This window comes from Pongo abelii, chromosome 1 (assembly GCF_028885655.2).
Source record: "Pongo abelii isolate AG06213 chromosome 1, NHGRI_mPonAbe1-v2.0_pri, whole genome shotgun sequence".
NCBI lineage: Eukaryota > Metazoa > Chordata > Mammalia > Primates > Hominidae > Pongo > Pongo abelii.
In genome coordinates this window covers 151,170,787-151,198,114 of record NC_071985.2, presented here as the reverse complement: position 1 = coordinate 151,198,114, position 27,328 = coordinate 151,170,787, and the positions used below count along the sequence as shown (strand labels likewise).

The 27,328-nt window shown below is 38.5% G+C and overlaps 1 protein-coding gene across 50 annotated transcripts in view; it reads left to right on the top strand.

Moving 5' to 3' along the window:
* The window catches only part of ADGRL2 (adhesion G protein-coupled receptor L2), a 577,862-nt gene that overhangs the window by 366,447 nt on the left and 184,087 nt on the right, over positions 1 to 27,328 (top strand). For 18 of the 50 annotated variants that reach the window (XM_054532583.2, XM_063711576.1, XM_054532561.2 and 15 more), the window contains exon 1: positions 20,412 to 20,550. The exons of 7 other annotated variants lie outside the window; for them this stretch is intronic. The gene's annotated coding sequence lies outside the window, so the exon portion shown is untranslated. Of the gene's footprint in view, positions 1 to 18,642; positions 19,080 to 19,200; positions 19,387 to 19,664; positions 19,981 to 20,411; positions 20,551 to 21,534; positions 21,625 to 27,328 lie in introns of those variants that run through there. 25 more of the 50 variants (XM_063711542.1, XM_063711577.1, XM_063711515.1 and 22 more) reach the window with 13 other exon arrangements.

The window sequence follows — 27,328 nt, the reverse complement described above, 5'->3', positions numbered from 1 at the left end:
GACTGATAGCATTTCAGGTTGGTTACAGATGGGAGGAAGATATCACATACGCACCTGCCTTTTCCCAGTGTATTTAGCCAAGGATATAGAACTTGGATCCAGGTGACCATGGGTATCGGAAGCAGGTGCATGCAGATAAAGCATATCTTGGCTTGATTTTTCTTCTCCTCTGGTTCCTCTGGGCCACACAATTGCCAGGGACACTACTGCCAGCATTGAAAGACACAATTTTTAGAACTCAAACTTGTTACTCTGGAAGCATTTATATTTCACGGCCTAGGCACTTCCATGCAAGGAAATGTTTGCACATATAGGGCTCTCCCACTTGTAAAACCAAATTGGCACAAAGAAGAAAACCTCCTGCAGGCAGGATGGGGAAGAGCAGACAAAGTCAGAGCCATGGGTCCCTGAATAGTGTCTCTGCTTCCAGCTCCCAGTGTTCCCATATTTTTCCAGGTTTGTTTTGAAGATTAAAGCAGGGTAACACTAAAATATTTAATAATGTGTAAATGGTTGGGCTTGGGCACCAATAGATCAGAACAGATGCTGGTCATAAACTACCAGCAAGCCCTGCCAGTGCCTGCCAGCCAAATGCCAGCCTTAAAATAAAGTAACATTAAAATGTCCTCACAGTATCTGATACATAAATGGTGCTTGATTAATGTTCATCCTCTACCCTGTTTCCTTCTTCTTCTTGAATTAAATCCAGTAAAACCAAAAAATGGCAAATTCAAGAACACACATCTTCAAATAACCTAAGAAGTCAATCTTATTATTTTATCAGTATAATATATTAATGAGGGGGTAATTTCTAATGCCAGAATTCATTTTTTGGTCTATAGTAAAATGGATGTACTTTAAAAAACTAATTATAAACTATTTCCTGAATTAGAACCTAGCTGTTAACTAGTAATAGATGTTAGTTACACCCAGTGAGCCTATTCTCTGTCTCTTCTAAGTTTACCATTTTCCCTGCAAGAAAGGGTTAATTCTCTCAGGTGCTTTGAAGCCGTGTTTCTCTGGAGTTGATAGTGGAAAGGGAGACCACTCTATCACAACCACTTGAGTCTTTATCTCCACTTCCCCAAGACATTCCAGAGATTTTGATATCCTCCTTCCTGTTAAGAATCTTTGCCAGAATAAGCACTGGAAGTCGGTGTAGGGTTTCTTAGGTAAGTTAGCTTTTTATAAAAAGTTCAGCTAGCCTTTGGAGAGTTTTACTGGTTGGGAAAGCAGAGCTTAGAAGGAAGGACATCTTTGTAGCCAAAGTAAAACAGGACTGTATCTACTTGAGTATCAAGACAGGGCAGAGGGAAGGATCAGTAGTAGGGAAGGGATGGAAGGACAAGTAATTGGCTGGCTTTACCATTTAGTGAGTTCTCTCTGGCCTCATCAACAGGTGATGCTTTTGCCATGCATTGGAAATCTGTAATAGCTCTTCTCTTTGTGTGGCTCTTAGAAAGCTTAGAGGCAAATTAAGGGCTTATGTCCAGCATGCAGATAGGCATACTTTACCTGTGTTCACCTTTCTTGCTATTTATTTATTTATTTATTTTGAGACAGAGTCTAGCTCTGTTGCCCAGGCTGGAGTGCAGTGGTGCAATCTCAGCTCACTGCAACTTCCGCCTCCCTGGTTCAAGCAATTCTCCTGTCTCAGCCTTTTGAGTAGCTGGGACTACAGGTGCACACCGCCATGCTGGCTAATTTTTTTTTTTTTGTATTTTAGTAGAGATGGGGTTTCACCGTGTTGCCCATACTGGTCTCGAACTCCTGAATTTAGGCAATCCGCCCATCTCGGCCTCCCAAAGTGCTAGGATTACAGACGTGAGCCACTGTGCTTGGCCTCTATTTGCTTTTTAATTTTCAATTTTTTATTTTTTCTTTGCCTCTACATTCTTATTATTTTTATCTCTTCTTGTTTGTAAATCTCCTTAAATCCCTTTTAAAATATGAAAGAAAATAAATAAGTAAATAATTAACTCTATAAACATAACTAAGAGTGAGTATATCCTTCAAAATGATCATTTAAAACATTAGAAGTACAAACAATAATACTAGCATATGTACGATGGTAGGACTTTTATGTAGCCAATATAAAGCTATATATTTCAAAATGTACTTACAAAATTCTTTGCTATAATACAACGCAGGAAGTAAGATAGAATGTTCAAAATTGTTTCATATGAGCTTATACAAGTTTAGGTATTTATATAATAGCATTATAAAAGTTGTCAACTGTTTCAGGCTATTATACTATTTTATGCTATTAAAGATACTAAAATAATAGCAAATATTTGAAGAGTTGTTATATGCCAGGTACTATCTGTATTAATTCATATAACCCTCACAACAATATTATAAGACACAGGTAATGATCATTCCCATTTTATAAATTAGAAAAAAACAGTTAATTTAAAGTTGAGTTTCCATAACATGCTTAAAAATGCACAGCTTGAAAATGATGAAGCTGAGATCTGAACTTGGGTGATCTCAATGAAATTCTAAGCTTTTAAGTTATGTTGCTTTTCTAAAAATAAAAAAAAAGCATCTTAAATTAACATTAATCAGAGTTAAGTGACCTTACACTTTATTTTATGAGGACTTTTCAGATCTTTTCAACAGATCTTTTTCAACGTAATGGAGAAGAAAACATTAATCTTTAATATAGCTTTTACTTTTAAAAAGTAGTATCTGTGACTTCTTTGAAAGCATGTGTCAAGTGTTCAGCAGTGGTGTTTCAAAAACTTTTACAGAGCAAAGTAATCTCAAGTGGTGTTTACCATATTCTTGACTGTAGAATTTTAAGTAAGAAGTGAATATAAAAGATTACAGCTATGAATAGTACGGATTGTACCCTTGGCCAGGTGCAGTGGCTCATGCCTGTAATCCCAGCACTTTGGGAGGCCAAGGTAGATGGATCACTTGAGGCCAGGAGTTCGAGACCAATCTGGCCAACGTGGTGAAACCCTATCTTTACTAAAAATGCAAAAATTAGCAGGGCATGGTGGTGCATGCCTGTAATCCCAGCTATTCGGGAGGCTGAGGCACGAGAATCACTTGAACCCGGGAGGTGCAGGTTGTAGTGAGCTGAGATCATGCCATTGCACTCCAGCCTGGGCAACAGAGTGAGATGCTGTCTCAAAAAAAAAAAAAAAAAAAAAAATTGCAGCTTCATGGGATGCTTACTAAGCATCAAGAAAAAAATTCCACTTTTCAATGTATGTGTTTTGTTAAGGGTCCAAAAATAGTTAAAATGTTTCATTTTTTAGTATGGACACAGATTAAGTTAATTGGTGTTAATTTTCCAATTTTATGAATTAACTATATCTTTTATCTTTCCATTTGGCAGAAGTAAAAAGGGAGAGAAGACAAAATTTTTGTAAGCTAAATACTATGAATATGAGAAACTTAGTTTTACTTTTTTCATTGAGAAGTGTCTTGCTTAGTGGTGAAAAAAAAAGAGAAAATTTCTATTATGAAGGGGATCCAATCATATTTGCCAACATTAGTTTCCAGGTTGTACAGGGAATTATTTGCGATGATTTTCATTTAAATGGAGTCTATTCCATCAGTTGACAGATATTTGTTTTACTAAAGTTTTAATAGTAAACTTGCTTAGATAATTATTTAATAAAGTGGTAGGCAGGAGTTTGTGTGCCCTAAGACAAAATTAAGAAAATTACCATTGATTAAAAGATGTATAAAACTGTTAGAAAAAGGAGAGGAGTATTTCAACGAGACTACTACAATGTGCACAGAGGGTCTTTTCAGAAATTATATATTACTTAGAATTTTAAGCTAATAATAAAGAATATTATGCAAATGATAAAATTTATAGAAAACTTTAAAACTAGCATGTTTAGGCCAGGTGTGATGACCCACACCTGTAGTCCCAGCACTTTGCGAGGCTGAAGTGGGAGGATTGCTCAAACCCAAGAGTTCCAGACCAGCCTGGGCAGCATAGGGAGACCCTGTCTGTACAAAAAAATTAAAAATCAGCTGGGCATGATGGTGTGCACCTGTAGTCCTAGCTACTCAGGCAGCGAAGGCAGGAGGATTGCTTGAGCCCAGGAATTCCAGGGGGCCTTCAGCTATGATCATTCTACTGTATTCTAGCCTGAGCAACAAAGTGAGACCCCGTGTCTAAAACAACAACAACAACAAATCCTTCCAAAACTGAACTAGCATGTTTAATATCAATGATTCTCATCTTGTGGAGATGAGAATTTAAAATGAGTTATAAGCTGCGTGTAGTGGCTCACACCTGTAATTCCAGTGATTTGGAGGCCGAGGCAGGAGGATCACTTGAGCCCAGGAGTTTGCGACCAGCCTGGACGAAATAGAGAGACTCTGTCTCTACAGAAAAAAAAAAAAAAAAATTGGTGGGTGTGGTGGTGCATCCCTGTAGTCCCAGCTACTTGGAGGCTAAGGTGGGGGGACTGCTTCGGCCTGGGAGGTGGAGGCTGCAGTGAGCCATGGTAGCCCCATTGCACTCCAGCCTGAGAGACTGAGGGAGACTTCATCTCCAAAAAATAAAATTAAATTAAATAAAGAGTTATATTCCATGGGAAAATGTGTTGGCCTATAATCATACTAAAATTTGTATATGAAGATAGAAAATACAAAAGAAAATTAGGAATAATGATAATATACTAATAACACTCACCAATAAGAAATATAACATAAAATTTGGCATATTAAAAAGTATTCTTAATTTAGCCAGGCGCAATGGCTCATGCCTATAATCCTAACACTTTGGGAGGCTGATGCGGGTGGATCACTTGAGGCCAGGAGTTTGAGACCACCCTGGACAACATGGTAAAACCTTGTCTCTACTAAAACACAAAAAATAGCTGAGTTGTGGTGCACACCTATAATCCCAGCTAGTCATGAGGGTGAGGCATGAAAATCACTTGAACCTGAGAGGCAGAGGTTGTAGTGAGCCAAGATCGTGCCACTGCACTCCAGCCTGGGTGACAGAGTGAGACTATGTCTCAATAAATATAAATAAATAAATAAAATAAAAATAAAATTTAGAAATTCTTAAACTCTGGAAGTCATTCCAATTTTAAGCAAATATTCCTCTTTGAAAAGTATAATCATAAGGAAGAATTTTTTAAACATATCTCGGGCCATCAACTACTTCTGGTAACTTTTAGTGAAGGCTTAGCTTGTTTGCCTTAAAACATTTCGTGTTTGGCAGTTTCTGCTATATTGTGTTTTTATTTAACTACATCTATTAAACTGTATATTAATTAATAAAAGATTGTTTACTTCCATTTGTTTGATTGAAAAAGTCTGTGATATGGTTTGGCTCTGTGTCCCCACCCAAATCTCATCTTGAATTGTAATCCCATAATTCCCACGTGTTGTGGGAGGGACCCGGTAGGAGATAATCTGAATCATGGGGATGGGGGTGGTTTCCCCCGTACTGTTCTCGTGGTAGTGAATAAATCTCATGAGATCTGATGGTTTTATCAGGGGTTTCTGCTTTTGAATCTTCCTCATGTTTTCTTGCCACCACCATCTAAGAAGTGCCTTTCACCTCCCGCCATGATTCTGAAGCCTCCACTGCCATGTGGAACTGTAAGTCCAATTAAACCTCTTTTCCTTCCCAGTCTCAGGTATTTTTTCATCAACAGTGAAAACGGACTAACGCAGTCTGATTTATTTCATGTGTCATTTCTTGGTGAAGTGTAGTTATGGGATATTAGGTAAATGAAAATAATCAAAATCATTATTTGTTTCTGTCAAGGCACCTTTCCATGTAGGGAAACTAACTGAACAAGTCACATAAAAATGGCTGGGTGTGGTGGCTCATGCCTGTAATCCCAGCACTTTAGGAGGAGGAGGAGGGTGGATCACCTGAGGTCAGGAGTTTCAGACCAGCCTGGACAGCATGGTGAAACCCCATCTCTACTGAAAATACAAAAATTAGCCGGGTGTGGTGGCACACGCCTGTAATCCCAGCTACTTGGGAAGCTGAGGCAGGAGAATCACTTGAACCTGGGAGGCGGAGGTTGCAGTGAGCTGGGGTCGCACCACTGCACTTCAGCCTGGGTGACAGAGCAAGACACTTGTCTCAAAAAAAAAAAAGAAAAGTGTAAGATAAAACATCAATAGAAGAGTGGTGGGAAGTGGTGACAGGTGGGGAGAAAAAAGAAAACTGGTGAAAGTGAATATAGAGAATAGACTAAGTCAATCAGTACAAATAAAGGGGCAATATAATTTCAATATGACCTATGAAGTAAGAACACAAATGAGGTAATACATATACAAATCCTTTGAACAAAGTAAAGCACTATTACTACTATTTATTTCTTCCTATGTATATTGACAGTATAATTCACACTTTTTTCAACATAAAAATTATTGACCACCAGAGCTCAAACATTAAAATGTTTATAGGGGCCAGGAAGAAAAATAATGGGTGAAGGGCAGCTGGGTGAAAGATATAGTCCTCTTGATCTATCTTCTATTTTCCAGTTTATAGAAATATGGGTGATGATACATTTCAATTTCCTTTAATGCCACCATTAAAATAGAACATAAGACATTACACAAATGGAGTGATTCATGGCACAAGATACTTTGCCTTGGTTTTGAGGAGGTAATAAGAAAGGACAGAGAATACAGGGAGTAAGAAAGGGTGATAGTTTGGATTTTTGTCCCCTCCAAATCTCATGTTGAAATGTAGTCCCCAGTATTAGAGGTGGAGCCTGCTGGGAGGTGTTTGGGTCGTGGGGGAGGATCCCTCATATATGGCTTGGGGTCCTCCCCACGGTAGTGTGTTCATGCAAGATCTGGTTGTTGAAAAGAGTCAGGGAACTCTCCCTTCTCTCTCTTGCTCCCTCTCTCTCCATGTGACAAGTCTGCTCCCCCTTTGCCTTCACCATAATTGTAAGCTTCCTGAGGCCCTCAGCAGAAGCAGATGCCAGCATCAAGCTTCCTGCACAATCTGCAGAAACGTGAGCCAAATAAACCTCTTTTCCCTATGAATTACCCAGTCTTGGGTATTCCTTTACAGGAATGCAAAACAGACTAACACAGAAGGCATGTTTTGTTTAGAAGGTAAAGCCTCTTCTCCTGGATGTTGCTATGAGCTAATATACGCCAAATGCTGCCAGATCTTTCCATTTTTTCTTCAGAAGTTGGAAATCCATATATATTTTTTTTGAGATGGAGTCTTACTCTGTCGCCCAGGCTGGAGTGCAGTGGCACGATATGGGCTCACTGCAACCTCTGCCTTTCAGGTTCAAGCGATTGTCCTGCCTCAGCCTCCCGAGTAGCTGGGATTACAGGCACGTGCCACCAAGCCCAGCTAATTTTTTTGTATTTTTAGTAGAGACGGGCTTTCACTGTGTTAACCAGGATGGTCTCGATCTCCTGACCTCGTGATCTACCCGCCTTGGCCTCCCAAAGTGCTGGGATTACAGGGGTGAGCCACTGCGCCCGGTCTGGAAATCCATAATTTTATGGAAATCTCCTAATTTTTAAGAGTTGACAGATGATAGATTAAAAAATGAAACAAAACCAAAGACAGTGTGACCCACTGTCTATGGTGCAAACAAACTACATTTGTGGGCTAGATTTTATACAGGCCACAGCAGTTTGAGACCTCTATTTTATGCTTTGCTGAGAGCTGGGCATATAAAGTTTAGAGAGATTCTAAGGAGCTTACAGTCACGTGGGGAAGAGGACAAGTAAACCAACAAATACAGTGATGTGTAATAAGTTCTATGATAATCAATGTTTATTTTGATGATCCTTCAACACTGAAAAATTCCATATCATCTAAGAAAGATAAAATGATGTTTAGTATAATTTTCTTAGATAGCAAAATACTGTACTAATATATTTTGGAAACTTTTTTTAAAAGCAGGAATGTTGCTGGGAGCAGTAGCTCATACCTGTAATCCCAGCACTTTGGGAGGCCGAGGTGGGCAGATCACGAGGTCAGGAGATTGAGACCATCCTGGCCAACATGGTGAAACCCCGTCTCTATTAAATATACAAAAATTAGCTGCGTGTGGTGGTGGGCGCCTGTAATCCCAACTACTTTGGATGCTGAGGCAGGAGAACTGCTTGAACCTGAAAGGTGGAGGTTGCAGTGAGCACCTGGTGACAGAGCGAGTCTCTGTCTCAAAAAAAAAAAAAAAAAAAAAAGCAGAAATGTAAAACAGGAATATAACCAAAAAGAAACAGCATTTCAGGTGTCAGCAAAAAATCCAAACATCGCCTTTTTTGGACATTTCTATTAGTTTACTCTTTAAGATAATATTAATAAAAAAATTTCTGGTGATCTGGCAGGGAAAAATTCATTAAAAAGGCTTTTTGGTTGTTGGAGATAGTGTTTCAGGCTTTGACAACTTAGTGAGTCATAAGTGAGCTACGATAGAAATATGGTACTTTTTAGCATAATGTATAATTTGTCGAAGATGTTTTTCCTTTGAATAAAACCAAAATACCAGGGTGCAAAACATAACCCTTGAAAAGTTGAATGTAAGTCCTGTTGATTCTAATTTCTGAGGTTCCCTGGACACATCTTTATCTCATCTAAGTTATTGGGACAGGAAAGTTATAAGGGAGAAGAGTGTTCTAGGGAAAATGTGTTTGACAGCCAACATTTCAGCTTTTCTGAATTCAACAATTCACATGCGTTAATTTCCTGCTTTCCTTGAGATATTTCCCACCTATCTAATGCACGCACACATACACATGAACACACACAAAAACAAACACTCAACAGGATGATTAGTAGTACTAGAAACTCCTTTGACAATTTGTCTACATTTTTGTTTCTTTTTACTTAAAGAACACACACACACAAACATTGTTATTCTGGAAAATACTCAAATTTTCATTGTAATTACTAATTTATGCAGGCACTAAAATTTGTTTACATATGGCCCACAAAAATATTTCAATTAATTGACAAAACAAATTTATTATTATGTAAATTTGTGTGTGTGTTTATATGTGGTGAGTGCATTTATATAAGATTTCTAGGTTATTCAACTTGCAATATCTATATCAGCAAAAGCAGTGCTGCAGAATATGGACAATATACTGAACTAAATATTACAATGGTATTCATCATTATAGGAATCTAACTCTCATTTATTCCAGAAATACTTTCCATCAGCCAACTACAGCTAGACACTGAAAAGGTCACTGTTCTTCAAAAAGCTTCTGAGAATAAGTGAAATGTTTCAAAATTACTTCAGTATGATTGGTGCATACCATTCTGAATAGTATAATACTTCCTATGCCATACAAAGTTGGGAGCCATTTCTAGATACACATGTGAGCAGGCAGCCTAGGCACATGGTGAAACCCTGTCTCTGCCAAAAATACAAAAACTAACCCAGCCTGGTGGCACATGCCTGTGGTCCCAGCTTCTTTGTGGAGGATGGGGTGGGAGGATCATTTGAGCCCAGGGAGGTGGAGGTTATGGTGAGCTGAGATGGCACCACTGAATTCCAGCCTGGGTGACGCAGCAAGACCCCATCTCAAAAAAAAAAAAAAAAAAAGAATGTGAGCAGGGAGGGCAGTGCTTCCTAAGAGGAAGTTCTAAGTTCTACAAAGGAGTTTGAGGCGTCTTTTTTCTTTTTAATTAAAATTTAAAATTTAAGGCATCTTTTAAAAATAGGAACTTTTAAAAGACCATTATCTCCCCAAGAGTCATGAGCTATTTTGGTAGACTAGAGACTTTACAAAATTGTATTAGATTGCTGAGAGCTTCTCACACCTGCCTCCCAAGGTTTGAGTATTGTGGGTAATTGGTATAAAATGGCACAGTGTTATAGCTGGGTTTGTGGATGGTTGGATAAAAGTGAGAGGACTGAAGAAGTTGGAGGCTCAAAGTTTACTACATGCCACAAAAACAGATTGAGATATTATTATGTGTGAAATTATGTCCTCTTTGGTAAATTAATGCCAAAGGAAATTTGTTGATAGGAGTGGTAACAAAATTGAAATAAAATCTGAATAAATCCACTCAAACCTAATATAATGGGGCAGTGGAACAGTGGCACACAGGAAAAAAAACGGGATGGAATTTCCAAAAAAAAAAAAAAAAAAAGGAGATAAGCAGGTAAAAAAAAAACCAGATACATATTACCTATTATGTTCTGTGTAGGATATACTTAAGTGAAAGCTAATTTTCCTGCAGTTTTAAAAATAAAATTGATAACGTCATAAATTTATTCTATAACCTCACCAAAGTTGGAAAATTAATCATCGTTTTCATTATTTTTCTGAGTAAAAGTGCATTTTCAGGGAAAAAGGAACAGGAATAAAATGCATTTGAGATAAAATTTTGTGAAGTAATAGTCTGTGAAGAAATAGTATATAGTTAAAATTTCAGATGCCACGCATATTAAGCATAGTCTATAAATCCTTATGTCCTAATTAGTTTTGTGTATTAACTTATAAATAGTTTTGTATATTATTGTTTCCTTTCCGTGCGTATTTCTCCTTTGTTTCCACAGATGATTTATTTCTCTAGGGAGGGAGTATGTTTACCATTCTCCAGCAGCACCTAGAGCACTGAATTGAGGAAAGCAGGTTTCTATGACTGCTGAATAATTGCCTTTATTATCCTTACATTTTGAAAAATATGTCAGCCTACAATTTCAGTAAAAACGCAAAATTAAAAATGAATATAGAAAATCATGTGCAAGTTTCCCCTGACATTAAATTATCCTGTTGTGCCAAATGTAGCACAAATGGCCTTCTAACAGGGGTCCTATGCAAACAGTGGGTGATCACGGAACACATCAGCAGCAACACCAAGTCACACTGGTGATGTCAAGGACAATGTATTCCGAATTCCATTTTGTATCTCTTATGTGATATTGTGCCAGAACACAAATATATAGATGCAGATATATACATATACATGTGCACATATATTTTTTACAGAATTTAAATAATTCATTCAAATAAATTATTTAAATGATTTAAAAATTCCTTTGTCAAACAGATTAATGGAACCTTGTTATTCAAAAGATAAATCATTTTATATGAAGTGGCAAAGACCTCAAGGGCTAATAAAGGTTTTATGAGAGATAAACTTTTAATGAATTAATACTTTCTCATGTACTTATTTTCTATATACATAAACATATACACATATGCTTATGATGATATTTATATCAACATTTCCTGGCTGATTTTTAAGGAAACAGTATTTACAATATTTAACATAAAGTGTTTGTAGAGATTTCATTTTTAGCAGCTGAAATATAATTCACCAAAGCAAAGGAGAAAGTTTAAATAATGGTGCTGTAAATGTTATTATTTGTGTAATGAGATAAAACAGACCATTTCTTACATTTGTAATTTATATGAATCTAGTAATGATTAGTCCTGAACAATTTTACTCAGGTCATTCTCTAGGCTTAAAATTTATTTGGCACTCAAGTCTTTTCTCTACATAGGTCTTAATCAGAAGATGTTTTGCTCTAGAAAATGATGGTGAACTAGTATTTATATAACAAGACCTTATGACTCTGGGAAAAATTTTAAGGATTTTTATAAGGCTCAGTACACATTCTTCAGCGAAATTTTGGCATAGTTTCAATTTTAGACTCCACTGAAATTCAATTGGTTTATTTTATAATTAAAAACAAGAAAATCATAGTAACAAAAATATATAATGTATAGCACTCTTGTTTATAATAGAAACATCCATAAGGAAAGAAACATGCTCTAACTTTTCTCATTACCCCAAAGGGAACTGCATCTTTAATCACACAAAGCACAACTGCTTTCTAATTTTGTTTAAAGTATTTCAGTACTTACAAAAACCAGATCAGGTTATTGTAAATCTAGAGCAAATTAGAATCATTGGCCTCTGCTCAGCTCTATGCAAGAGTTCTATGTAAATCATAAATTTAATGGCATATTAAGACACACATCTGTTTCAGTTTTGTAGAAGTTAATAATCTAACTTCAGAGTATTTAAACACTTCTTTCACTAACTGAAAAATTCAGGCAAAGACAGACTTCCCTCTTCCAAATTTTGATAAGCTGTAAATATTCTTAAGGAAAGACAGTTTTCTAAATATTCAATCTAGTATCTATTTTTGACCTTATATGATTTCCTCCTGTACAGAAATATTCAATATAAGCAAATAGACCAGCATTATCATCTCAAATCTACACCTGCATAAAATATTTTGATTTATACATATATCAAGTTTAAAATCGTTTTGCAACAGGGCATTGGAGAGAAAGTAAATATTGAATAATTATATGAAAATGTCAAAATTCATTCTTTTAAATATTTTTCAGATTCTTTATTTGATTACCCACAAATTTATTTTTAAATGATAAATGACAGTCTTCTTGAGATTCAGATTATTTGAAAATAATTCACATTCTTGGATTCCTCAAACATTTACATTTCATAGCCAGCATTTTTACTCTGCTTTTCTCTAATTTTATTTTAACAAACTATAAAAATTGTTTTGTTATATCCATTACCTCTTACCTTGACACGTCTCCTCATATATAGCAGTAACCCAGTATTATAATGAATTATTGTGTTTCAATTGTCTTTAGATAATAAATAAGAAATTAGCTTTTCTTGCTGTGTATTCTACATTGTTTGAATAATTAAAAATATATAGTTTAAATTTGGGCTATTAATTAGGGTAGTAAGGATATAGTACTAATTAAATTGGTGTCATTTTTGGGACAACTAAAGTTGCCGCAGTAATGAAGGGGGCACTCTTAATGCACTAATAATCCTCATTAGTTATATTGTAGATAGGTGATTTTGGTAACCAGGACAATTGACTAAGAGTGTGGATGGTCCAGTGAAACACATTTCCATCACTAAAATAAAACCATTCAAAGAATATATTATCCAGGTGATGGTTTAGCAACATCTTTTTAATGTACAATAACTGGACAGGTTATTTATGTGTTTGTATTTCTAACCTAAAACAAATTTTTCCATAAGTTTTTCATTAAATATTACTTAACAAAACCTTATCATTACTGAATCCTTTCAGTGCTCCTTTGAGATATGAATGACATTTTAATATGATTCTAAATTTGGATGCTAATTTGAAAGAAAACTGATTCTTTTCTATCACAAAAGCATATGCCTATTACATCATTGTTTGGTCTAGGATCTAATGATTGATTTCATACTGACCTTAAGAATGCATTGTAAAGAGTTTCAATAAGTTGAAACCTGAATGATACTATTCTTTTATTAAGAGACTATGTTGATGGGAATTAGGTTTATAATACATTATTTTACTTTGCAAACTGCTGTTCTACTTTCCAGATGCTCAGACATATTTATTTTTATTAAAATGTGCATAACAAATAAAGGCCTTTAAAAAATAAAGCAGCAAAGTGGAGTAAAAGATCATAGTTATATTGATTAGAGAATAAAATCATGAAAAACATTAGTAAGAGTTAATTTATAGATCAGAAGGATCAACGAAAGTCAAAGTCAAACATCTCATGTTATACAACGTTATGCTATAAAAGATTTTCAGAAATGAAACAGGTCCAGGAGCGATGATCCGCGGCTGTAATCTCAGTACTTTGGGAGGACTGCTTGAACTGAGGCTTTCAAGACCAGCCTGGGCAACATAGGGAGACGCCGTCTCTAGAAAAAATAAAAAAAATTAGCCAGGTGTGGTGACACTCATTTGTGGTCACAGCTACTTGGGAGACTGAGGTGGAAAGACTGCTTGAGCCCAGAAGGTCAATGCTGCAGTGAGCCATGATTGTGCTACTACACTCCAGCCCAAGCTGGAGTGAGGCACTGTCTCAAAATAAATAAATAAATAAATAAGTTTTTTTGTGTTTAAAAAATACTAAGGGATCATAGAGTATAATTATTTTATGCTGTATAATTATGAAAACTTTACACACTTGAAACAGTATGAAAACATTATAAGTGTTATATAATTGTATATTTGACTCACTTTCTAAAATGCAGAGAGAGTGTATGTGAATTTGTTTCCTGACTCTTAAAAGCCTTTGCAAGTTTTGCCATACTACAGTGAACTATGACATGAATAATCAAAGTCATATTCGAGAGGCACTAAAAATTCAATTTGGACTATTCCGTGAAATTGCTACTTGGTTATCTTTAAGGATTTAGATTTGATAGAGTTACTTCTACTGTTAACCATCTCTTTGCTTTTGTTCTGCACCTAAGCAATACATGATACTTTATCAAGAACTGCCCATTCAAAGAGTTGTAATTTTAGATTATTCTTAGTTTACCTTCAACAATTTTAAAGAAAGTTTAAATAAATTTAATTCATTGTTGACAGTGGTGGAGGTTTGTATGCACTAAAAGGGGATCAGGAGGTATTTTATTTTTGTTTTGTTTTGTTTTGTTTTTTGAGACGGAGTCTCGCTCTGTTGCCCAGTGCCCAGGCTGGAGTGCAGTGGCACTATCTCGGCTCACTGCAACTTCTGCCCCCGAGGTTCAAGCAATTCTCCTGCCTCAGCCTCCTGAGTAGATGGGATTATAGGTGCCTGCCACCGTGCCCAGCTAATTTTTGTATTTTTAGTAGAGACGGGGTTTCACCATCTTGGCCAGGATGGTCTTGAACTCCTGACCTTGGGATCCACCTGCCTTAGCCTCCCAAAGTGCTGGGATTACAGGCGTGAGCCACCACACACGGCAGGAGGTGTTTTTTAAAACCATGTACTGTTAATGAGAAAACATGGTTATGAGTATTTATGATGGACAAAATTATTAGAAGTTATAGACAGCTTTGTATAAAATGAGTGTTCTTTTGCTTACACTTTGTGATCTGACAGAAGCATTCATAAAAGACCTATAAGACCCAACTATAGAAAATTCTCAAGATGCAGAGATTAATGAGAGTTATAGGAACAATCTATGGGAAAGAAAAACTTTGAGTTGTTTAAGACTCAGTGGAACAATAATTATGAGGAATATTGTTTTAAATTTGCTTACTTTTGAGTATCATAATGGTAACGACATAAAAATTTCCTAAATCTTTATATACAATTATGCATATATTAATTAACACGTGCAGTGCACAGAAAAAGTCATGTTACCAGTTGAACTAGTGGATGCTTTTTTTTTTAAAGTATTAATTACCAAATGACAGCTATTAATAATTCGTGATTATATACTTCTAAATTATACCATTAAATACAATATGCCTTAATTATATTTATATTATACTTTAAACTGTCATTACTTTTGGAGACTGCATCTCTACATTTTGGATAGGGTTTGGCCTTCTTGGACAAAATTTGCTAAGCCTATAGAGCAGGGAGAATAGCTAAAACCTTACTGGCTTTGCCAAATGCTTTCATATGTTTTTGCTCTACAGAAAATGAGTTTTGATTTCTTTTCAGCCTACATGCATGGCAAGGCAAAAATTGAAAACAAAGCTAGCAACTTTCAACAAGTTCTAGTTAAGTTTGGCATTCATATATTGCTCTGATCTGCTCTAGAGCTTTAACGTAGTTTATTTTCTAGAGTAGGAAAAACTAGTTTCAGCACCAAGCATCATCGACAAATAATGATGAAGAAAATGGAACTGAGTTAGGTTTAGGATATAATCTAGCTAATTTTATTTCTATTTCTGAATTAGAAATGAGTCATTCCACGTGTTTTTTGTTTCTTTTGAGAACTTTCACAAACTCTAATCACAGGCAAAAATACGCTCCCCATAATAGATACAACCTTCCCTCCTTAATAGTTTTCTATAACTGTGTTGCTCAAACTTAATGGCAGTTTTTGGCCTACTCTCAAGCCTCAATACCTCTTCCCTTCAACCCTGACCCTTTTAGAAGTGTCTTAGCTATAGCCATTGGCCAGAGTAGGGCAGTGAAAGTGATACTGTGTTCTATTGGCTTACACTAATCACAATATTCTGCACCTATGTCCATTTTCATACTATTTCAGATTCTTTGTTACTGAAACTACTGTTATTCTTATGTATATTTTAACAAGTGCCTGATCATTTCCCTATAAACAAAGATACTTAGATGATAAATCTCGGTTTAAAAATCAGCATAACTTCTGTACCAGAAATATATGAACCCATTGAATAAAATAATCTTCAGTTTCTTAAGGTTACTTAAATTAAAAACATGAGTTTCTACAGTTGGAAAAAACATGTATGGTTAAAATGTTTGAAGCCCATCAATCTCTCTAACCACATAAGCTAATGAGTTCCTTCTGTTTTCTTTGAATGAAATCACCATGAGTGGTTATATGTTGATTTAACATAAAACAAATGGAGATGGGTGTTTCCTTTGTCCTTTGTAGAATTTATTTTAAAAAACAATTAGCAACCATTATGAATAAGTCGATGATTTTGCCATTACTTAAATAACAATATAGATTGAGTAATTAAATTGATTGGATTGCAGGGAATGCATAACATACTCCAACTCTCCTTAACTTACACACATCTGCAGATATTATTAAGCTTCTCATTTCATTTTTTTCTACCATAACACCTGTATTGTTATAAATTATGTTATGAATTGTCAGAGAGTGCCAGGTAAATTATGTTTTTTGAATGTAGATATACTCTATGGTGTGTGTCTTTTAAGTGTTCCTTTGTAATGGCAGGTTTGTGGCTAACAGCTTAATCTTGAATCTAGCAATATAATTAAACACTATTTCAATTCTTCTTTGTGGATATACAAAGAAGGTTGAAGTATTACCTCTAAAGAATAAAGAAATAATTTAAAATCTTTAATATTTAAAACATTGTCTTACACAAGCAGTATTCTTATATGTAATTTTAAAACATAACAAGTCTATTATATTTTTAGGAGAAAAGGGTGGAACCCTTTGAACTCTACAGAATACACATCCTATTGAAATAAGATTTGAAACTTCTATAGGGCATTTTTCTAGTTTGTATAATTTTAATTCACTTTTGATAAATTCTTCCCCCTTCCAAGCATCCTCCTTTTTTGTGATATTGTCTCTTTAAGAATACAGTGAAGAGTGATTCACTTATGTCCTGAGCATCAAAGAATGTCAAATATATGATGCAGATAGATAATGGGTTTTTCCAGAGATTATTTCTGAGAGAGTTAAATAAATAAGTAAATGAGCCAACATATGGCCAGCTTAATTCAGGGAAAAATGTCTATTGATTACTTACTAAGCTCACTAAATAAAAACTTCAGCCTAAGTTTTGCTTCCCAAAAGAAAATAGGATTAGACTGATGCATGCACTCATTGGGGCTTCTTGTGAATGGTGCCCAGATGAATGAAAACCTTCAAAGATGAACAAAAGAAAGGGCTAAAATATTTTGGTAAATGCAAGTTACTATTAGTTTGACGTATTCTCTTTTGCAATCCTGAATGAAATAATTTTATATTCCTAAGGAGATCATAAAATTACCTCTGAGGTCTGAGAACTAGATAATTCTGCCTTCTTTTCAACGACTTGAAGTAGCCTGATTTAATTTTGCTAGGTAGATCTGTTGTATGTATGTATTTTGACATATGTAAAAACTTAGGTACGTTATAAGGTTTTGCACCAGCTCTGCATAAATGTACTTTATCCAGACTAGTTTATATCCTCCGTGGTTAATATCTGAATTATGTTATGTAAGAAATTCCAGATGTAAGTGTGTATGTAGTTTAAAGCACCAATGCTCTAAGTTGCTCCTTTTATCTTTTGAAATAGTGAGAATATTAAAACATCAATACATCAGGTAGAAGAAATTAGATTATCAAAGTTTCTTTTTTAATCTGAGAATTACAATGAACCCACCAAAAGAACATGTTCTAGTTATTTGGACACATGTATATTTAACCTATGATTTCCTACAAGTAAAGAACAAACTTGACCAGTAGTTGGATTGGATTTACTTTAGTACTACACCTATCTCTGACAAAATACTGATAGGTATTTAGGATCTTCATGTCTTTTGAACAATCTGCTGTTGACATATTAATAACATTGTTTGGAATGATTCCTGAAGTATGATGCTTGCAACATTCCTGCAGCACCAAAAAGTACATATTGTTTCTGAAAGCAAAGCAGCTTAAGTTTTATCCTATTTTCTAAGTTTTAAATATTGGAGAATCATTTTTTTCTTGAAAACCAAGGTAAATATGCTTATTTAATTGATGGCTGCCTTCATTAGTAGAATCAGTGGTTTACAAATACATCTGAAAACATAGCGGCTTCCAGCTCAGAAATTTTGTAATAAAAAAAAATCCATGTTTGAATTTTCTGGCATGCACAGGACACTTAACTGGCTTTTAAACGTTTTTCCAGCGTGATTCGCCCTGTCCTGCTCTGTTCTTTTCAGCTTAGGTCCACCGTTGGCTCTGCCTGGCTGTTTGCTGACATTGCCAATGGAGAGAGGCAAGGAAGTGTGTTCAGAGGACAAGAGCAAAGGCAGTTTCAATGTAAGGAAATGAGGGAAACAGACCTAACAGCTCTGTGACTATACTTGAGAGCAAAGAGCCTTGTAGTCTCCTTTCCTTCCTTTGCTTATCCTGGTGAGTTTAATCAAAAACAAACAAAACGCTCTTGTGAAATATAGTCAATAAAGTCAAAGTTTAGCTGGCTCTACGTAACTACAAAGAAAAAATCATCGCAATTTAAAAAAAATGTAACTTTCATTAACGAGCGCGCCGGAAATCTCAGGTATCAAAGACGCATTAACCCTGGAGCGTCCCCCTCGCGCCGCAGCCGGACGGAGGCAGCCGCGGCGAACAGACGTTCTTTCTCTTCCAAGCAGTTACACAAAAGGAGGGCTACGGAAACTAAAAGTTTCGGGGCCTCTGGCTCGGTGCGTGGAGAAAAGAGAAAACCTGGAGACGGGGTGGGTGAAAGACGCATCCCGGGCGCCTCTCCGAAGTCCAGGCCGGGAGCAAGCTCCCGGGCCTAGAGGGGGGGGGCCCCGAGCCGCTGGTCACCTCCCTGCGCCCAGCCTCGGAGCGCCGCGCTTCGCGGCGCTCTCCCAAATACTCTTCACCCGCTCCAGAAATAAAATAAATGTTTTTAAAGTGCATGTGTGTGGACAGGATGGAGAGCGCGCGCCGGCGGAGCGCGCGGAGGACCCAGCGCGCAGTAAGTGGAGTTTGGGGATGGGCTACGGGTTAGCGGTTGAATGGGTGTGTTAATGGGGGGAGCTGGAGGCAGAGCTCGGGGATCTGGGGGTAGGGGGAGCGCGAGCCGACTGGGAGGGGAGAGAAGGGGAGGGGCGCGAGCTGGCGCAGGCCGCCTCCGGGGCGCGTTCCACGGCCGTGCGCGCGCGTCCCTCGCCGCCACCGCCTCCCGGACAGCCCTGCGGCCGCCCCGCCGGCGGAGCCGGGGCCGGCCTGGTCCTCGGGCGGCTGCTCGGCCACCGCCACCGCCGTCCGAACGGCTCGAGCCCGTAAGTATCCCCTTTCGCTCCCCCTCCCTGACGCTTGGGCGCACGGCCGCAGCAGCTGCTCAAATGGAGTGGAAAATGGCCATTGGGCGGCAATGAGTTATAGATTATCTGCTCCACGTTTTGTACTTAGCTGCCTGTAATCTTCTTTTGAGTTTGCCCGAGCCCCTTGCTGGAAAAATCAGGAGGGAGAGATTTGTCCTTTGCCGCTGTACACGCTAGTATGTTTATATGATTAGCCCAACTGGCGGGGAGGGCGGATTTGGGGGAAGGAGGAGGAGGAGGCTGGAGGTGACTCCAGTTCAGACCTCGCGGAGAGTCTGTGTCAGGACTTCGCATTCCCCCATCTCTCTCTCCCTCTCGCTCCCTCTCGCTCCCTCTCACTCTCTCTCGGCTCACACACACGCAGAGGTGCTGGGGCGAAATCGGGAGCTTACCAGAGAATTCCTTGGGATTGTTGGGGGGGCATCTCCCCTCCGCTGCTGTGTGTGGCGTGGCTCTTACCGGCTCCTCCTTGCTTCCCCGAGCCCAAGTCTGCGCCGCCAGCCTTCCTTGGGGCAGCGGCCACCGCTCAGCCCCGGCCGGGAGATCCGAAATGTGAGGAGGGGTCGCCGCCGCCTCCCGCCCCAGGCCGCAGGGTCGGCGCGAGGGATGCCATTCCGGCCGGGCTCTCGGGGGGCTGAGGGGCTTCGCCTGACAAACTGAGTTGGCCTCGCGCCGCCGGCGCCCGCCCGCCGCTTCGAAGGGACTCCCAAGTCTGCGCACCTCTGTCAGGCTTTTGCCTCCACCACCCCTTTCGCTCTGATCACCGATTTTTTTTTCCTAAGGGAGCGTGCGGTCTGGGGGTGTGTGCGTGTGTGTGAAAGACCCCTCTTGAAGAGCGGCGTGTGGGAAACTGCGGGAAAATGTTGACTTAACCCCAAGAGCCGCCCGGCGCTGGCTGCTCGGCTGGAGGCGGCGGCGGCCGAGCAGGAGGACGCGCCGAGCCGCGGCGCCGTGTCCGGCCGGGGAGCTGCGGCGCTGCCTCCCGCGCGGACTCGGCGGCCAAGGACCCGCTCGCGGCCGGCCTCGGCCCTCTCCGGCCGGGGTCGCCGCTGCCCTCCGCGCCTGTCCCCGCGCTGCCCCCGCGCCAGACGGCCCTCCCTCGGGGCGCGCTCGCAGACGGAGGTAAGAGCCGCAGGAGCGAACAATGTGCCTCTGTGCCCAGCTTCGGAGACCTGTTTGCTTTGCGCCTCCAGTCCGGGGGTGGATGCTGGAGGCGCAGGGAGCCGTGGGTTAATGGGGCTCGGCTGTTTCTGTTCGGTCGGCCCAGGGGGGAGACCCGCGCTCGCTCGGGCTGCTCGCTCCCTCCCCCCAACCCCCTCTTGGAAATCGATCCGCAGAACTCTCAGTCCGGTCCAGCCGGCTTCTCCTTTTCTCGTGGAGCCATTGTAACGCTCTCCAGGCATCAGTGTAGTTGCCGGGGGCGCTGGCAAGGGGGGTTAGGATGAGGCTCCCGTAGCCATGCATTTTTTAATTTCATAAAAGCTTGGGGTCGGAAGATTCCGCCCGTCGTTTCACTGGGGGACTGGGGAGGAGTAGTGTGAAGCGCGTCCTCGGCGGGGCTTATTTGCTTCGGGCTCTGGGGCCCGGGGCCACCCCAGCGTCCCGCCCGCCTGCCCTCTGGTCCTGGACTGTAAGTGGAGCGGGGAGGCTGAGCGGCTGGAGCGAGTTCGGGGGAAGTGGACGGTGGGGGAGGGCTTGGACGAGTTTTTGCGGGTTGCAGTTCCTTCTCGTCGGTGGTTAGGTGGTGTGGGGAGGCGAGGATGACAGCAAAGCGCAGCCAGATGTGGTCGGGCCGCCCCCGGGACTGGCTACGATTGGGAGCGGCGGGGCTGCTGCTGCCAGGGCGGCCTCGCGGGGCGGGAGGGTGCAGGGGCCGGGGACCCGGCGGGCCACGGGGAGAGCAGAGAGCCTCCCGGACCCGCAGTGAGAGGGCAGCAGCGGGCCGCGTTGGGCCTGCGGGAGAAGTTACGGAGTGTATGCTGCTGGAGTGGCTGTGGGACAGGGAGTCTCGGGAGCCTGGTTTGTAGGATGGGGGTGCCACTGGCGAGTGGCGGCGAGAGAAAGGCGTGGGAGGAGCGCGAGGGAAGGGGAGACCCCCGCGCTGCCCGAGCGTGGGCTCCTTGATTGGCTGGGGCGACCCTCAGGCAGAGGGGGCGAGGGCGAGCCAAACCATGGAAGCGCCCCAGCAGTGTGGAGGTGCGCCTGCGAGACTTCTGCGCTTGGGACCCGTAAAGTTTGTTCCTTTCGCCAGACTGCGGGGTTGGGGTGAGGGGAGAATACTGGAAGCTTTACTTAATGGTAAAGTGTCGCTGAGTGGAGGCTTTTTTTTTTTTCCCCCTCAAATCCTCTGTTCACTCTGTGCTCTCAAAGCATAGTTGGGAGGGACAAGTCCTGCGGTATCTATCATAGCCTTTCTCTTTTTAAGGACTCCTCCTCCTCATCTTTTCTCCCTCTCCCCGCCCTCCATTCCGTTCTTCCCGATACAAACTGTTGTCTCAGATTCCGACCGAGGAAATGTTTTCCTCCTGTTTCTTGAAAGGTGTCAGGCTGCTTAGCAGCTTCTTCCAAGCAGCCTGGGAGCGTCTGAGCTGCAGCTACCAACCATATGGTTCCCGTTACAAAGGCCAGGTTCTAAGGCACTCTCTTCCCCACCCCGCCCTCAATTCTTTGATTTTATTCTGCATTCTTTCAGTACGTTCACTTCTCTTCCCTTTTCCAGAGCATAGATTTAACGGACGTAGTTGATTCATTCATTTCCCTGTCACTATTTATGTCTGGAACGGGCCCCACCGAGTTTGCTCTTTGCTCAACGAAGTTGCACAACGAAGAAAGTCACATCCTTTGGTAAATAATTACCTGTTAGGATGTCTCTTGCTAAGTCAGGTTTGATCTTGGGCAAACCTTAGAAAATAGGCACTAAAGAGGCAATATGCGTCCAGAGCAGAAAAATAGAATAGTTTTGGTACTCATCTGTGGCAACATTCCAACTTGTGATGGGACTGTTTTGACCTAACTAAGGGTACTTTGTAACTTTAAATTTTGTATCTTTGTAATGCTTGAGAAACCCTTTAAAAGAAAATTTACTTATGTCTAGGTGTGTTATGGAACTTTTTGTTGTCTCTCCCTCCACCCTTCCATAAATTTATGCATAATAGAAAGAATACTACAGAACAAATGTTCTGTTGTTTAGTTTCTTCAGACATTCCGATTCTCTCCTTTTGTTGTTTGCCTCTAAAAGAGGTGCCATTTCACATCATTCTGCACAAATTGTTTGAATTAATGCAAGTGTGAATTCTTACCGTTTGAAGGGGACTATTAGCATATCAAAGGTTTCTTAGCTTTAGCTCAATTGAGAAAACTTCAGCCTGTCTTCCTTTTGCTTCCAAGCGGAGGCCCAAAGGGCAATGAGAATTGTAAAGGGTAAAAATAGGGAGGTGGATTCAGGCTGTGTTTCTGAACTTTTACTGTTTTGTAATTATGTGACGCAAAAACATTGTCTATTGCTGTGGAGCCCTTGCAAATGGCAAGACAATTATTTTCTATTGATAAATGGTTTGTTCCTAGAAAAAGAGTGACCTTTTGTTTTATGATAGTCACCGTTGCCTGTCTTTTGGGGTCCCTTCAGTGTAAGAGAGAGTGAGAAAGCCTTTCCTTCTAACTTAATGCTTTTTTAGGAACTACACTTTGTTTTATTAGTAAAATGAAAAGGGCATTTAATTAGTTTTTAATTAGTTTCTAAAACAATAGAAATTTTGTGATTAAAAGACTCATTTGTACACGTAGGAGACTTTGTTTTTTATGTGCTAAATAAATAGGGAAAAAGTCAGCGGAGGATGTTGAAAATTAAAACCTCAAATGAACTTGACACAACTTCTGTTGCAAATAGGAGCTTGGAAAAGTTTTTTTAAGTGAAGATTCAAATTTTTGTGAATTCTATTTAAATAGAGATAATTCTGTTTAAATATTGTTTTGTTTCAAAATTTTTGTATCTTGTCAAACAGTAAACTCTAGTATTCAGTTGGTTTATTTTAAAAAATAGTTTATTTGTTCTTGCTTTTTTATGTTTACAGAGAGAAGATATCTTTGAATTTCTTGTAACAATTCAATATCCATGAATGAGAAAAACAAGAACAAGTGCTTGGGTCATTTGGGTTAGTTATCAAGTGCAGATGGGTCAAGGGGGAACTTTTATCTTCAATTTCTTGGGAAGAATTAGTTTTATTTATTTGACTTAAGAATTTACAAAACTTGGTTCCAAGATGGATATGAATTTCAGGGGAGACTTTTTTGGAGATGTAAGCTCATACTTTTTATAGTTTTACCTTAGATGGTTGGTTGCTTTTGAATATGAATTGATAACCTTTCATTTACTAATGTTCAAACTCCTTGCTTTTATTTTAATAATGAAAATGAATTCCAATATAACAATTTCAGAGGGGAAAAACTATCATTAATTGCCTAACATTTTTAGCTTAAGTGTAATCGGATGATACTTTTTTTTGGATTACAATTAGGTTTTTTTTTTTGTGCCATTGAGATTGTATATCATTATATCATTACCCTGAAATTATTTTATGGTAGTTTATTTATCTGATCCCTTCACTTGTCTAGGAAGTACTTTAGTGGTAAAAAAAAAAAAAAAAAAAAAAAAAAAAAAGCCACATTGATGTAATTGCTATTATTGCACTTAAGTTGCTGTTAACTAGTCTGCTTTGAATGCAGAGTGTTATAAAGAAAACAACATTATCCTTTAGAGCTATTAGTGATAATCTAAAAATTGTCTTGAAAGCATTGCTCTTCACTTTATATGAGGGTGATCTTGAATTCAGTAAATCTCTAAAGGTGCAAAATGTAGTGAAAAGAAGATTTTTCAACATTTAGATGACAAAATTGGGACTACTTAGGGAAAAATTAATGTGTTGTAGAAGCACTTCAGCTGCCATTTTCAATCACTGGGTTACTATGTGTTGGCAACAGAAAACGAATTTAGAAATGGAGATAGCTCTGGGAGCAGGTAGTTAGGGAAATCAGAATATTGAATCATGTGGGGTAGAACAAACCAATTACTTCAGGTTTTGACTTGAGAATTTCCAGTAAGTATAATTTTTTCCAGGCTTTTGACTGTCTGCTTTATTAATGGACTAACATCAAAGCAGGCAACAAAACTTCCAAATGTTATAAAAACTAATATAAATATACAGATCTCACATGCAGTAATACAAGTCTCAATTTAAGACAAACAGTTGGGGTTTTTACTGCAGCAGTTTTCACAATCAGCAGAAACATTAACACCAGGCTTCTGGGTGTTTCCTTTTTTGAAATGAGCTAGAAGAGAGCTTTAAAACTAAGGTTTACTTAGGGTTAATCTTTATTTGATCATTATTGAAGCTTTCTGTGTTTCATTAAATTTAAAATAACGTTTTAGTATCTCAATATAAGAATATGTGAATTGAGATTGAGATGTCATGAAGGTCAAGAGGTAACGAAATCTACAAACCATAGTAATAAAATGTTATTGCTTTATTTTCTATCATAATATTTATTTGACCTCACTTTTGTCAATATTCAAATAACACTCAGTTTATTGACAGGTGTAGGTGGAATGAAGAGAGCATTACAATGTATTCTAAGATGTAGGTTAAACATACTTGTACCTACCTAAAAGAAATCTGTTTTCATTTTAACGAGAATCCATACCGCTTGCCCAATGCTGATATTTAAGAACATAGATTAGGGCTACTTAGATTAGGAATGGAAGACAGCTTTGGAAATGGAGGAATTTAGTTTCACATAAGGTGCTATTTTTACAAAACTTTCTTCAAAGACTGTAGCACTTTTGCCTCTTAACTGTTTCACCGTATCTGATTTTGAGTCTTGAAGGGAGAGATGCGCATTTGACGTCTGTCTGCTTTTCTGCAGAAAAGATTTATGTAAAAAATAAGTGCAATTATTTTCAAGGTAATATATTTTGCAAATAAAATGCATCGTTACAAAAAAAATGGTTCCTCAAGATTATTTGCAAAAATGCCTAGCTAAAAACTTTTCAAATTGATAGATTTCGATAAAGCATTAAAAATAGCAAGTTTAGCTACTAGACCTGAAAAGGAGTTGAAGTTCTGTGAATGCTTTGGTCATATCAGTTCCTATGGATTAAATAGGAGTTAATGTAACCTAAATGGATAACTTTTGTTGCTATTTTTAACAAAGATTAGAACATTTCTGTTTCCAAGATAGATTAAAATCATAGTCTAGTTTACTTCTCTGTTACATAAGACTAATTATTCTATAGCCCCACCCAAATATTCATCTCTTCAAATAATTCTTGATTGAAGGTTGAAAGGTCGAAAAGTATTTAATCACTCAGATTATTGTAATTAGGCTTGATGCTATCACAAAAATAAATTGAGACTATTCTCTAAAATCTTTTTGCTGCTTAAGATGCTCTCAAAGATTGGCCAGGTAGTGATTATATTTTTTAATGCTTTAAGAAAAAGCTTAAGGAAATAGTTTCTTTAACACAGAGATGAATAGTTAATTATTGGAATTAGGGAATTATAATCCTTGACTTAGTAATTTCTAAAGGAGTAACAAGGGTCTGTCAACCCTAAATTTTACACAGGACTTTAATTTGGTATTTTGTGTATGGTATATAGGTTTTGTTAAGCATGTTAAGTATAGAAATTTTCTTAATGTTTTGATTGTTTTGATGTAAGTATTTTTTGTGTGTGTGTGAGTCACGGTGTCATGAGAAAAGGGAGATCCTAATAAAAAATATTTAACATTTTTTTCCTGAGATCATGTATCTGCTGCACTAAGTAGGCAATAATTTGTAGATATTTTTTGATATATTCTTATCCAACAATTTTTAAAAGCTTATTTTATTATTATTATTTTTTTACAAAAAACCTCCTATATTTGACAAATAAACATTATCTAAAGGAAAAAATGTAGATTGAATAAAGGAAGCAAGCGCTTAACACCTGCAAGTAAAGTGCAGCTTATAGCAAAATACTATTGATTGCTTTGGAAGCAGAAAGCAAGTTTAAATACAATTTGTCTAATTACAACGAAAATGCAGTTTTATGAAGTAATATAGTTTGTCTTCACAGATGATTTTATGCATTGTCTGGTAGTAAGTGAAATCCCATCACACTTCTATAAGTTTGTTCAATTACCCGAATGACTAAAAGAAAAAAAATCAATTTAGGTTGAAAAACAACAGAAATTAGATTACCTTGGTTTGTAGGAACTTGCCAGCAGTGTCTACATTGCTTAATATCAAAAGTTACCATGTTCACAGTGTAAGGATATTGGCGCCTGTCGTAATATGCATACATTTATTTTCTTGGTGACTTTTCTTAGATGCAGAGTTTTTTCTTTTTGCTTTTCATTTTTGTTTTGTTTTTATGAAAGCTATTGCATGACATACAAGAAACTACTTCCACTGGCATATTCTCATTTATTTTAGAGGTTTGTTTTTAAGTAGTTGCTTTTCCATATTCCTTGGATTTATAATCAGTTGGTATTTTAGATTAGTGAAATATCAGGTGTAGTTTTAAGAATCAAAAGAAACCTACTCCATTATAAGATATAAATAGGTTATTATCAGCAACCAAAATACATTTTGGCAATTCTTACTACTGACTCTAGAATTACATTGAATTCTAAATCCCAAATTCTTGTGGCAATAAAGTAGCATGGGATTCATCGTAGCAGATAGCTGGGCACCTGTTTTATTACCACCTTGATTAATTCCGGCACCCAGATTTATGGAAGTGCAGGAACAAGCACAACCGCTACTCAAAGCCACCCGGCTGTTTTTAGGTCATGAAGTCAACTTCCTGGAATTTCTAGGGAAAATAGTTGAAAGGGGAGGACAAATGTCACTTTAAATAGAGAT